The sequence below is a fragment of the Thalia democratica genome, chromosome 3, assembly GCF_965202585.1.
Source record: "Thalia democratica chromosome 3, ktThaDemo2.hap1.1, whole genome shotgun sequence".
NCBI lineage: Eukaryota > Metazoa > Chordata > Thaliacea > Salpida > Salpidae > Thalia > Thalia democratica.
Window position 1 is genome coordinate 16,928,380 of NC_139167.1, and position 15,668 is coordinate 16,944,047.

The following is a 15,668-nucleotide window of genomic DNA, read 5'->3' on the forward strand; positions in this document are numbered from 1 at the left end:
AGTAATCAGCATTTAATTTATTTAAATCTTTTGTTTTGTTTAAGCAAATTATTATCTTTGGACAGGTTTTAGACAAATTTTGAAAAAATTCTTGAATATTTTCATTACACATACCAAAGTTGTGAATTTATTACTGGAAAATTATTATACATTCAATCAGGCATGACATTTTAAGTTGAAACAGACTAACTGTTTGTACATTGTACTGTATTTTTGCAGTGTACAGTAAAATTGTTAGTTGATAAGTTCCATATAAAACAGTTTATTATTTATTTAAAAAAAAAAAATATGTAAAATATGGTCAAAGCATTCTAGTACAATTGATCGTTTAATTTTAAACTAATTAATTTAGACCTCCTATAACGCTGATAAATTAAATTGTATAAATTTATACTTCTTTTACAAGGTGTTATTTTTGTATCTTATATTTTGTATTCAAAATTATTTGTCTCCTTAGATTTTATTTATTGTTATAACAAAACGCAAGTAAATTGTTAATTTTCTAATTATGTATTTTTTAATGAAGAAGTTTTTAAGAACTTAATAGTGTTTTTAATAAAGTTTTAAATACTACTAGACTATTTTTAGTCCAGAATATTACTAGTTTACTCCAAGTTAATATTCATTATTTGTATAGCCTCGGTTGAATCTCTAAAAAAATTACAAATTAAATATTTTCGAATCAAATTGTAATGGCACGCGTTTATCATTTAATTTTCCCCTGTTTTAAAGCTGTTTAGTGTCGTAATATTGAATGTCACATAACTATTCAACCAGAACACAAGTATTTAAACAATATTATAACTATTTTGGGATTATTCTTGGTAAAACATAGAGCTTGTATTTAGGTACTGCTAAAAGCTACTGTTAGACACTTTTTAGAACTGCATGTTATTTGTTTTTGTATGCTTATTATTCAAGTATTAAAAGTTTTTATTTGGCCGTACTAAATTGTTTAAAAGTTCTTTCCATATTTTATAGTTCACATTATTTAAAGTTTTACAGTATTTTATTTTTAAACGTAAACTATTATAAAGTTTTATTTATTCTAACTTATTTACAAAATTAACTAATATTTCCGTGGTTCTTTTTATTAAACATAAATTACTATAATAGTCTTTTCTGATTTATATAAACTAGCATCACAGTTGTAAAGAAAGGTGGTATTTTTCTAAATACAGATAATTCAATATTATTTTCAGTTGTAATAAAAGAAATCAAAAAGACATTTTAACAATTCAAATTCTCATATATATATTCAATTTCCTTTTAAAAATCATATAATAGTTACACATTTCATTTTAAAAAGTATAAAACCTATTGTTTGAGTGTTTTCTCATGATTTTTTCTCAATTTTTTATTTATTTTTTGTAAGGTGTTCCCAAAGTTTGTAGGGTATGGATTCTAGTACACTTAATTTATTGACCCTCCCCGTTTTAATTAAACCCTACGTTATCATAATACTTATAAATACTAGATGTTATTTAGTATTTATAAGTATTATGATTTTTTTTATGAAATTTTATACATATAAGATTGCTTAAATTATCCTGAATATTTACACATCACAAACTAGACTGAGTTATTCTGAGTTTTCAAAATATTTCAAACTAGAATCAGTTAGCCTATCTGCTATAATGAAACAAAATTACAAAAAACTGTATCAACTTTGAAAAACAGTATGGTTCTGTAATCATTTAGTTTCCTAACATTATAGAAAAATTTTATTTAAATTTAAAAAATAAAATATATTGTTGACAAAATTGCTTTTATAAAAGCTATACTATTATTTATATAGAATGAATCAGGTAGCATGGTTTTTTAAATTATTAAAATTTAAGTTTATAGCTTTAAAATATTAATTCTAAAATAATTACGCCTTTCATTTATTTCTTCTAAGAAAACTTATTATTTAAGTACTTAAGTCTTTAAGTACTTAAGTGTTGATAATCAAATTAAGTAATTAAGTAATCAAATTAATAAAAACTTAATCTATTTAGCTAACCTCTCTTTTTAAAATCAGTTCAAACTAGTATCAACTAGATATTATTTCATAATTTAAAAAATTACTGGTTGGAAAACATTATTAAAAAAACATTCTTTGTAGGTTCTACTTTTAAGGAAGAACTAAACTCTATTCAAAATTATTACTACAAAACGAGAAGTTTGTTAATAAAGTTGTAATTAAACGATCAAAAACTTAGTTGATTATTATCTATAATTCTTAATAAACATACGAAAATGTATTTTTATAACATAACATGCTTATTAGAAAGAACAACAACATTTTAAATTTTACAGAATCAAGTTACTTAAAACAGATTTAAAAGTATAATTTTATATTTTTTATGTAATCTTTTTTATCTTAAAAACATCATGATATAGTTGCCAATGAAGATTTAACTGAAAATTTTAACTACCTAAAAAAGAAAATACTTATTCTAAAACTAAAAATTTCAATTTTTACTACGTTTTTAAAAGAAATTAAACAACTAGTAATTAGATATAATAATTAAATTACAAAAAATTAGATTAAATTTAAAATTCATTTTAATTTAGAAAAGGGTACTAAATTTACAGTCTTAAAATTTGATAATCTAATTAATTAACGCGATTTAGAAAGAAATGTTAAAATATTATAACTTAATCTTTTAACTTAGTTTAATTATACTTTTAAATAAAATAATACAGTTTATAACATACTTATTATAAATCTTTAAATAAATTTGAATAGCGTGGAAGTATATTATTAACTTTTATTTCACACATAAGTATGATATGTTATAATAAATTTCATTTGATATAAAATTCATTATCAGTTGAATTATTAAATTTATCACATCATTTTCCTTCTTTGAAAAAAACGACAATTGGCAATGTGTAGTTTAAAAACTGTTTAAAATGTACTTAATATTTTAAAAACTTTTACCTTTGTCTTTTACGTTGAACAAATAGTTTTTATAAAAAAAATATACATTATCAAATTTTGTTACTCTGGTTTATATGCTTAAAATTTGTTTTGTTGTAAATTTATGTTTAATAAATATTAAAATAAAATTGTTTGTTTTTTCTTTCCTGTTAAGACCTCAATATCTTTAGAAAACAAAATATTTTAATTATGTTCAGTAGTTAAACTTTTGCGAGGAATTAGCTTTTATTATTTTGTAATAAAATATAGATAAACTAAATATAAAGCTTTATAAATATGATATTATTAAAATCTAAGTAGAGCCTAAACATAACAAAAGTTTTATAACTTATAAGCCGTTTTAAAATAGTTTTTCTACTGAAAATTTGGATCTATAAAAACCATTTAAAGAATTTACAGGTTGTAGTAGCTTTATTATTATCATTAAACTACTATTGTTTTCACCATAATTACAATTTTTTTTATTTTCACTAATTTTGATGCATGTTATATAAAATTTCTAGGTCTTATTATGTTTATTAAATATTTTTAATAAAACATTTCTAATTTCAGGTTTTTCCAGTTTTATTTTGCGCGAATCTTTTAGTTTAAAGGTTATATATAAGAATAATGATTTGCTAATCTAATGATTTCTTAAAATTATATTTAAAAGTCATACTAAGCTGAAAAAACGTTAAAAAAATAATGATTTAGCAATTTTTTTTGTTTATTGGTAGTTTATAGCCTTTTCCCTAACCAACCTAACCTAAACATATCGAAAATAAAAGTTAAAAAGAATAATATAAGAAATATATTTTATTTTCTTTTGCTGATTCAACTTTCTTAGGTCTGACTGAATTTGAAGTAAATTAGCGATGATTTTTATACTTTTCATTACGTTTTTCATATTTGTTAGTATATACTGTCACATAACATACATAGAGATATTAAAGGTTATTTATTAATATTATAGAGAACCAAAAAAAAAGTTCGAATTATTTTACTTAATAAATTATATTTTGATAAAGACAAAATAAAATTAGAGTTAGATATGAAGTTGCAAGGTAAAAAATTGTGTTGGTTTACTATATAGTATGAATAATTAATTAATTTTGTTCAAAGACCATCAAAACAATGTACGAGCTTAGAATTTAAAACCCTTTTATTTCTAAAACGAAAAAATTTGTATAAAATACGAAATAAATGAAAAAAAATCATATAAAATTTATAAATTTTATTAAGATATTTATAATAAAATTAGAGTATTTTTTAGTATTTTTTTTCTAAAGATTCGCCTTATTTTATTTTATTTTATTTTTAATTTGTATAGATTTATGCAAATTGCATATTTTATTCGCGACCGGTTTCGGTGGCAAAAGAAATTTTTCACGCAAAAATTTGCGACCTTGCAAAAAATAAAATATAAAACTGCATATTGAATGCATAAAATGCATTCATAATGTGCAAATGAATGCATATTGAATGCATATTGAATGCATATATAAACTGTATGTACATTCTCTTTTAAAACAATATGCAGTTTATGCAGTTCATATGCATTTAATATGCATTCATTTGCATATTATGAATGCATTTTATGCATTCAATATGCAGTTATATATTTTATTTTTTGCGTAAAAAATTCGCAATCTCTTGCCATCAAAACCGGTCGCGAATAAAATATACAATTTGCATAAATCTATTTAAATAAGCTATTTACATCCTAGTAAATTGAACATTCCTTTTAAATTAAGGCAAATAACTATACATATAAAAATTTGAAAAAGAGATTTATTTTTTAAAATTTAAAAAAAAAGTAAAATATTTTGGACGAAATTATAAAAAAGACAGTTATGTTTTTTATAGGAAAATAATTGATAAAAAGATTATGTTAGGAGTGCCTCCTAAGAATTTGTTAGCAAAAAATTATACAATCAGTAAGGAGAAATGCACTTAGGTAGCAACTCCTAGAAAACTTATAATAAGCTTAAACATATCTCACAAATTTAAATTTATCAAGAGCAACATACATATAGTACCTGAAACTGTGTTTTATTAATTTTTATTTTTCTTCTAACAACACTTAACCTAAGAACACTTAATTTAAAAACACTTGATTTTTATTCTTCTCAAGAACCAATTCTAGGTTTTCCAGTTTTTTTTTTTGCGATTTTTTTAGATTTATTGATTAATAATGATTTGCTAATCTAATAATTTCTAAAAACTATATTTAAAAGTCAATTTAAGCTGAATAAACTTTGATAAAAAGAAAGATTTAGAAAACTTTTCAAAGCTTTTGTTGATTGGTAGTTTATTTATAGCCTTTTCCATTACCAACCTAACCCAAACATATCAAAAGTTAAAGTTAAAAATAATAAAATAAGAAACACAATTTATTTTCTTTTGCTGATTCAATTTTTTTTTAAGTGAGACTGATTTTGATTTAAATTAGCAGTTATTTTTAAACATTTCATTACGTTTTTTATACTTGTATAGTATATACTGTCATATAACACACATTAAGAGGTTAGTGGTTTTTTATCAAAGTTATACAAAACGGAAAAAAAAAGTCCAAAATGTTATGCTTAAGAAATTATTTTTCTTTATTTAAATCAGTAGGTAGATTCAGAAGGTAGTTTAAAAACAAAATAAATTAAGAGTTAGGTTTGAAGTTGCAATGAGAAAAGTTGTGTTTGTTTACAATAAAACATTAAGAGTCAATTAGTTTTGTTCCAAATTCATCAAAATCGCGTACAAACATAATATTTAGAAAACTTTTTAAATTTTAAACGAAAAAATTTGTATAATTACAAAATAAATGAACAAAAAATATTTACATTACTGAAAATTTTTATTAGTTCATTTAGTATAAATTTTTAATAGAAAGTAATTGATAAAAAGATTATGTTAGGAGTGACTCCTAAGAATTTGTTAGCTAGACATTTTTGTAATCTGAAAAAGAAATGCACTTAGGTAGCAACTCCTTGATAACTTATAAAAAGCTTAAACATATCTCACAAATCTAAGTTCATCAAGAGCAACATAATACCTTAACTGTGTTTTGTTAATATTTAGTTTTATTCTTCTAACATCAGTTAACTTAAAAACACTTAATTTTTATTCTTCTAAGAACCAATTCCAGGTTTTCCAGTATTTTTTTGCGATTTATTTTAATTTAAAGGTTATATATAAGAATAATGATTTGCTAATCTAATAATTTCTTAAAATTATATTTTAAAGTCAGTCTAAGCTCGAAAAACGGTAAAAAAAAGATAATGATTTAGCAACTTTTTTAAAGCTAGTGTTTATTGTAGTTTTTTAATAGCATTTTCCCTAACCAACCTAACCCAAACATTTCAAATATTTAACTTTAAAAAGTTAGATAAGAATAACAGTTTATTTTTATTTGCTGTTTCAACTTTTTTTTAAGTCAGATGATTTTTGAAGTATATTAGCAGTTATTTTAAAACTTTTCATCATGTTTTTCATACTTGTTTAGTTTATTCTTCACATAAGATACATAAAGATATTAGTAGTTTTTTATCAAAATTATACAAAACGAAAAAAAAATCAAAATGTTACGCTTAAAAAATTATTTTATTTTAAAGACTGTAAAAACAAAATAAATTTAGGGTTGAATTTGAAGTTGCAATGTTAAAAGTTGTGTTTGTTTACAATGAAACATTAAGATTCAATTAATTTTATTCCAAAATCATCAAAATAATATAAGGCCCTAGTATTTAGAACACTTTTTATTTTTCAAAAAAAAAAAAAATTGTATAAAATACGAAATAAATGAAAAAAAACATATATAAAACTTAGATATTTTGTTAACGCATTTATATTTAACTTAGTGTCTCTTTTTAGCACTTTTAATTTTTTAACATTTGCTTAGTTTTATTTTATAATAAAATTTAGACAAAGAATAGTATTAAATTGTTTGAAGTTTTAAAATATTTTTCTTTTAGACTTAAATTGTTATTAAAGTCTATTTATTCCAATTTATTTAAAAAAAAACTTTTATTATTGAAATGGTGATCTCATAATTAAGTTCTGTGGTTCTTTTATAAGGTAGATACATTACTCATGTTGTCTAATTTGTAAAAAGTAGACTAAAATAGAATCTAGTATTTACAGGTATTTTAAAAAGGTAGGATTTGATTATAACGAGTAGTAACAATTAACTTGGTTGTACCACAATCTATATCCTAAAAACTTGGGACAACCTTAAAATAATTGATTAATACATTATTTTGAGCAAAACCATGGTGAACCTTGAAACAGCAGGTTTTTTATTTTTTAAAGTGAGAAGGTTGACTAACATATGATTTTTTTGAAGCAAGTATGTGTGCAAGGATTTCTGTTGTTTATTAAAACGTTTTTTTTATTAAAACTGAAAATAGTATACCGTCCACACACCATCTATTTTTACACCTGTGATGAATAAACTATATTTTAACTTTAACTTATTATTTTTTATAAAGGTTTAGGCATCTTAAAAAACTTTTTTACGAGTGCCTTTTATAACAATATACTAAATGGTGCTTGTATTATTTCAGCAATCAGCTCCTTTAAAATAAGAGTTCAATTAAATCAGATTCAATATTCTGTTGTAAAAATAGTATATTTCATACTATGTTATACAAAATAAAATTTCATGTGTTGTTTAAAAAAGCAGACTTTTCTACCATGAGATAAGCTTTGAATTTAAAAATTCATTTTTATCTTAAAAGTTTAAGTCTTAGTATCAGGATTGTTATATCACTTGCATTAAAACTATTGTACCTTTTTACTAATAAATATGACGTGGTACTGAATTAGTGTTATAAGAAAAAGTTACGGTTGCCACTCTTTAAGTTGCCACTCCTTTTGTCTTTTTTGCATCCTATGGATAGCTAACGTTATGAAACACTGATGTAGTAATAGTCTAACCTTATCTAATTTTAATAATTTTCACCTAAAACTTTTTTTATCCTTATTGGTTTAAAAATGCATGTCTATGAAATTGTCCTACTAAGTCAGCCTACATAAAAAATATATAATTTAATTAATCGTCAAATTATCTTTTTATTTTTTTATGGTTCAGTAGACTATTAACTATGGACTGTGTTTGGAATATCTTTAATGAGCTTGAAATCTTAAACATTTACATTACACATATCATATTTGTTACTTGTAGTATTAAATCTTTACTGGAAAATTCTTTTATAATCAATCAAGCATGTCATTTTAAATTAGAGTAGAAAATATTTTGTTAATTTCTCAGAAATAGTTATTTCTGTAGTTTAAATGGTTAAAACAGTTTTACACTTATGTACAGTTGTATTATAAATTCATAAATTCAATAAAAATTATTTAAAATAACTTTTTATTAATGATATAGTATACTAATTAAAAGTTGTGCTAGAAGCATTCTAATACACTTGATGCTTAATTTATAAAATTAATTAATTCAGACCTCTTAAAAGCTGAAAAATTAAATTCTATAACCTCCTACTTTATTTACAAAGCATAATTTGTTTAACTTGTATTCTGTCATTAAGTGTATTGCCTTCATTTTATTTGTTAATGTAATAAAAAGTAAGTAACTTATTTGTGCTGCTTAATAAAATATAAATTTTTGATCAATTTTTTTACTTGAAAACTTATATCAACGTTCTTTCTCATCTCAAAACAAATTCAGAAAATTATATGATTTTAACATTAAAAGATAAAAGTATATTAGATGTTTTTACTTTTTTAGTGCCCCTCTTTTAAAAATAATGCCCTGAAAATTATATTTAAAATGGCTTTTAAAGTTTTGGTTTCAAGGGAACTTTCTACTAAAGGTTTTTTTTTCAAAACAAATTAGTTATCTAATTATAATTTAATTTATAAAGTTGTTTCTATTCTTAATTTTTTTTTTCATTGAGATGTTTTTAAAATGTTTATAATGTTTGAAACTGTATTTGTAATACTAAATTACTATTTTTAAGTTTAGAATATTACTAGTGTACTCCAAGCTAATATGTACAATGTACATAGTCTGTACTGAAACTATGGAAAGTATTTAAATTTAAGTAATTAGTAAAATTATTATGTTTACAAAATAAATCATTTAAGATAGTCAATAGTAACAAATAATTTTTTTAACTTATATTTTGTCCTTAAAAGTATAATACTTGCCTTCATTTTATTTCATAATGTAATAAAATGTAAGAAACTAATTTATACTGCATAATAAAATATAAATTTGTGATAAATATTAAACTTTCAAACTAGTATCAACGTTTTCTCTTTTCTCAAAACTACATAACAAAAATATACCACAGATGTTCTTGTGCTAAAACTTTATTTCAACTAACGGCGTTTCACTGCTCTCAAATAAATTTAAGAACAGATCTACGGAGTCTATAAAATGTTAACACACATTAGAAAAAAAGCAGAAAAAAGCATGTATAATTATAAATAGTATTTATCTAGGTAGTAACTATAAATAGACTTTATGGTTTAAAAACAAAGTTTGGGATAAAAGCATAAAATTATAAAATTGTCTACAAAAAAAACAAATTTTATAAAATTAGGCACTAACCATTTTATAGACTCCGTAGATCTGTTCTTAAATTTATTTGAGAGCAGTGAAACGCCGTTAGTTGAAATAAAGTTTTAGCACAAGAACATCTGTGGTATACATTCCGATAAGCTTAGCTTATCAGGATCTCCAGGATTTAACGCCTTATAACGTTACATCTTATAACAAAAATATATGTTTTCAACATTTAAGAAAAAAGTATACAAATGTTTTTTACTCTTTTAGTGCTCCCTTTTAAAAATAATACCCTGTATAACAAATCTAAATTGGATTTTAAAGTTTTGATTTCAAGGCAACTTCCTACTCAAGGTTTTTCTTTCATTACAAATAAATTATCTAACTACAATCTAATTAAAAAAATCTTTTATTCTTTTAAATAGTGTTTTTTATTCATTGAGATATTTTAAAACGTTTATTGTTTTTTTAAAATTGTGTTTGTAATAACAAATTACTATGTTTGAATATTACTAGTATACTCTAAGCTAATATGTATAATGTACATAGCCTGGTCTGAATCCCTGAAAAATACTTAAATTTAAGTATTTAGTAAAACTATCATGTTAAAAACCATACAATAAATAGATAAAAAATGACTTTAAGCAGAAATAGCTTAAACATTTTTTTTTAACTTTAGTAAAAAAAAGATGAAATTACAATGCATATCAAAAAATATATTATTCAGAGTATTATTCACTCTATTACACATTTAAATCACTTTTTTTTTTAATGATTTCTATATATATATAAGATATATACATGTTTATATATAATACATGAGATAAGATATAGAGAAATATTAAAAGTATCAGGAAATGAAAAAAAAAACTTGCCTGAGTTATCCTGAGTTTTGTAAATATTTCATTCTTGCCTGAGTTAGCCTATTTAGGGTAATAAAAAAAAGATAAAATTTTAAGCAATTATCTTTTTGCTATTTAACTTTTTGAAATAGTTGACTAAACTATTACATGAAGATTGGGTATAGAATTTTTTTAAATTAGTTCAAAATCTTATACACAATCTGTACACATCATAATCTGTAAACACATTGATAGAAAACTCTTTTACAATCAATCGAACATGTCATTTTTAGTTAAAACAGATAAAAAGTGTTTAGTAATTTCTCACAAATAGTTGTTGCTTTGTTATCAATGGAAAAACTGCACAGTGTACAATAATTTTATTATTAGTTTATAAATTCAATAATTTTTTCTAAATAGTTTACTATTTGTTTTTCGAAATTGTGGTCAAAGCACTTTAGTACAATCGATGAACGTTTTTTGAAATAACTAGTTTAAACCTTCTATAACGCTGAAAAAATAAACTCTATAAATTTTGTTTTCATTTACAAGACACACTTTTTATAGTTTTTAAGTTGTAAATATATTTATTTTATTTGCCTTGATTTTATTTAATATTGCGTAAATATATATCTTATTCATGCTGCTGAAATGATGCATAATAATTAAAAGTTTTGAAAGAAATATTTAATTTATAAATTGATATTAACTTTCTCTCTAACATTAAAACCACATAAAAAAAATTGTTTATAACATTTACCTAAAAATGCATTTCAGATCATTTTTACTTTTTTTAATGCCCTCCATTTCTTTAAAAATATTGCCCTGTTAAACAAATCTTTTATGGCTTTTAAAACTTTGGTTTCAAATAGACTTTTTACTTAACTTTTTTTCTACAAAAAAATAAGTATTCATCTACAATCAGTTTTCAAGTGTTCTTTTTAGTGTTTTTTTTTATATGTGGATGTTTTATAGTTGTTATTAGTGTTTTAAGTTAATATTTTTAATACTAAAGTACTAATTTTTGGTTTAGAATATTACTTATGTACTTTAAGTTATTACGTACAATGTACTTAGGCTGGACTGAACTGCATCCCTGGAAAAATTATAAATCTAAATATTAAGGAAATTAACTTTGGTAAAACTATTCAAGTTAGTGTGATTTCTGATAGTTACAATTTTTTGTAGGAGTTTTATGTAAATTTTTGTAGTTAAAAAGAAACGTTTTCTTCATTTCTATTTAAATCTTAATAATCTTTTAAAAACAAAAACCTTTTAATTATGTTAAGTCATTTAACTCTAATTAGAAATCAGCTCTTATAAAAATTTATAGCTAAACTTTAACTTAGAGCTTATAACTTATAATCGTAATAAAACTATTTATGCTAAGCTGTAACTAAAGCTTCATAACTTATGAGCACATTTTAAAATATTTTTTCTACTGAACATTTGGTTCTATAAAACCATTGTTAGAATTCACAAGTTTTAGTAGCTTACTTTTTATTGTTAAGTTAATACTTTTTTTTGTCACCACATTTACAATATTTTTAATTTTCATTATTTCTGATGTATACAATTTGAAATTTATTGGTTTTAAAAGGTTATTTAAGGGTTTTCGAAAAAACGTATCCGATTTCAGATATTTCCTGAAATTTGCATTAATTTTTAGTTTAAACGTTATGCATAAGATTAATGATTTACTATTTAAACTATTTTAGGAAAGTATAACAGATTAAGCTGAAAAACGCTGAAAAAAAAACAGATTTTTTTTAAAACTTTTTATCATTAGTTTTCTAATCTATAGCCTTATCCCTAATCCACCCTTTCGAAAGGTATCAATAACTAATCAAAAGCTAACTTTTAACAAGTTAAAATTTAAAATGACGCAAATAAATATTTTGTTAGTTTATTTGTTATTTTGCTCTGAGCGGACTAGCAATGATCTTTATATTATTTATTATATTTTTCATACTAGCGTATACTGTCACATTACATATATAGACACATTAGTGATTGTTTATATAACTTACTCGAACCAGAAAACGTAATAGAAATAACTGTTAAAAAAGTTAAAGTTAAGAAATAATTTAAAGTTAAAGACGATAGTTTTATATATAAAATAAATTTAGAATTACATTCGAAGTTGCAAAATTAAAAGCTGCATTTGTTTATAATCATATATCAAGATTTTTTTACTTATGGTTTTTGTTAATTAGTTTTGGTCCAAAACCACCAAAAATTTGACAAACTTGGAATTTCAGTAAGAGAAAAAAAAAGATAAAGACAGTAAAATCATAAAAAAACTTTAGTTTTTTACTAACACACTTAAAGTTAAGTTTAAGTATATTTTTAGTACATTTTAAGTATTAAAAATATATTTAACAAAAATTTATATAACTTAACTTATTATTAAATTTAGACAAGAAACTTTTGTATTAAAAACGTTAGAGAAGTTAAAATGTTTCAAAGCAAATTATAAAAATTTAATGGTATAATATTTTTAAATGGAAACCAATTAGACAAAAATGTATGTTAGAAGTGCTTTCTAAGTAATATTTTACTTTACATTTACTTAAGCACAAAGAAGAAATTCACTAAGAGAGCAACTCTTAGATGAACAACTATTGTAACTTTATAACTGCTAATTAAAAAACAAGAAATGTATAAGTTTATGGTATAAATATTCTACATTCAAGAGTATTTTATTATAATTTTACATCATATGCTTTCAGAATTTTATTGTAAGCATACCATGACAGCAAATAAATCTGTCATTTGCATTTAGCAGCTGAAGAAGTAACTTGTAAAGTTTTATTTTTTGTTCCCAATTCAATTTAAGCAATTTTATTTAGACTACACCGGTTTTTTGCTAATACGTGATATTTCTTTAAGCGTTTATTTCTAATTTGTTGGATTGTAGTTTTACTGTTTTACTGGAGTTTGTTATATGTCAGTAAATTTAATAAGTTTGAGTTATTATTTTGTAGTTGTTAGATTTAAATAATTTAAGTAATTGTAATCTTTGTATTCTACTGATAAAAATAGCTCTAAATATGTATGAGTTATCTAAACTTTCTTTTCTGTTTTTCTTCTAAATAAGTCAAAGTCTGTAATGTTTGAATAATTTAATAATGATTTACTTAATTTTTTAATAGAAAACTATAATAACTAACAAAAAATGAGCGAAATAGGTGAAAATACGAAAATAATGCAAATGAAAAATGGTTCGAGGAAATTCGAGCTCGTACCTGTTCATAAACTACAACTTCAATTCCGAGAAGATTGCTATCAACTGATAGAAAAGGAATTTCCTTTCTACTTTGATATTAAGTGAGTTTGTATGGAATTCTCCATTTGTATTACTTAGTTTATAGATTGCTTATTATGTATCAAGCTAAAGCTTTTGTGTAAAACTTTAACATCTAAACTAAAATAGATTAGTTTTTTTTAGTATGAGAAACTCTTACTTGAAGTTTGAAATTGATGTTTTTATATACTGTTAAGTTAGTTGGTAGTTGAAAGTTGCTCTATTTGTGTATATATCAAATAATATTCTTATTACTCCAGACAGATATACTAGCACAGTCTTGTGATAAACTACCAACTTGATGACTTAAAATAAGAAAATTTGTAGATTTATGATTAAATAAGTTTACAAACAAATAAAAAATAGGATGGAGTCATTAGCAAGTTCTTGTGATGAACTACCAACTTCATTTGTATACATGGATACTTCCGTAAATCCTCATAAAATAATGGGACATGTTCTTGTCGAAAAAATAAAAGACTTTAATGATGTTGAAAAAATATATTGGGAAAAATTTATTGAAATAAACACTACTGTTAAGTTTGATTTCGGTAAGTCAACTTGATGTGTTATATTTAAAGAAAGTTAAAACAATAATTAGTCAAGGTATATAATTTATTTGGTTTAAAATATTTGAAATGCCAAAGCTTATCTACTGAAATAAAAATTCATTTTAAAAATTTATAGGAGTTAATTGTTCAAAAACTATGTACTTTGAAATAACTTATTTTTTTTAGTGACAGTATCAGAAGATTACAGAGGAAATAAGCTTGGTAAAAGGATGCTGTTGGCCGCTGAGGATATGGCATTCGAAAGAGGATTTAATTGCTGCGTGGTGAGTTCCTCACACGATGTGGTGGAATTTTACAAAAAATGCGGGTACAATGTTGAGTTTGGACAACTGATAACTGACCCGATAGTGCTGATGAAAAAAGAACTCCGCAAGCAACCTTAAAAATTGGATTAATTTGCAAAAGCTATAATTTTTTAGAAAAACGTGTTAAATAGCAATACATAATTGAAGTTTAAAAACATATGTTTGTTTAATTTTTAATTTTGTTACTATTTTATTTTCAATAAAGTCCTTCTCATAGTTTTCAGTTATTATATTTCAATCTATAAAAAAACTAATTATTCTATATATACATGTGTGTGTCTAAACATACCAACCATCAGACGATATTTCCGCGTAATCTTCGCCGAAATCATCTTCGGCCCGCGAGTAAGTTTTTTAAAAATTGAATGCGGCCCAGGAAAAGATATTCAGCGGCCTGCGAACTTGTAAATGTTGCACGCTTAGCAAAAACATAACTTAAGTTAAATTCTTTTCGGTAACTTGGTTTGATTTGATTAATTACTTTATAAGTACCTGCTTAATATTTTCAAACAATAAAAAGACTTTACTATTTATACTTAAAAATGTGAAAAAGACAGATTAGCTTTTGAGCAGTGTTTTTTTCTTAGTTTCATAATAACTTTATTGTTACAAAAGAAAGTAATAATCTCAAAAAACTGTGTAAAAATACTTGGACTCTGTAAATTATTTAAAGAATACCCATTTAGTAAATAAACTACATGCAAATATTTTCCATTGTGTACAAAAGTAATACACAGTAATAAAACTTAAATATTATTTTTTATTTTTAGGTATTTTGTTTAATGAAATTTATACCAAGTTTCTCTTATTTAAAACAATAAAAAAAATAACGGAATAATAAATATAAGGTTTGTTTTGTAAGGTATTTAAGCTTGAAAATGACTGAGAAAAAGTCATAAACTAAGTTTTCATCTCTCCTTAAAAAACATTAACTTAAATAAGTTTGTATTACTGAATTTAATCAGTTTTATTATTTGTAAACTTTTCTATTCAATTGTAAAATAAATATAGAAAGCATATTTTATAGTATATATTGGTGTTACTATAACTTAAATATTAAAATTTAAATTAATTTTCTCAAAAACTTCATTGATTAAGTAAACACCGTTATAAATTTCAACCAACATTCATTTGAAAAAATAAAATAAAACTAACATAAATATGAACATTAAATCTTTTCGGTAATTACAGGTGCTAAGCTATTTTTT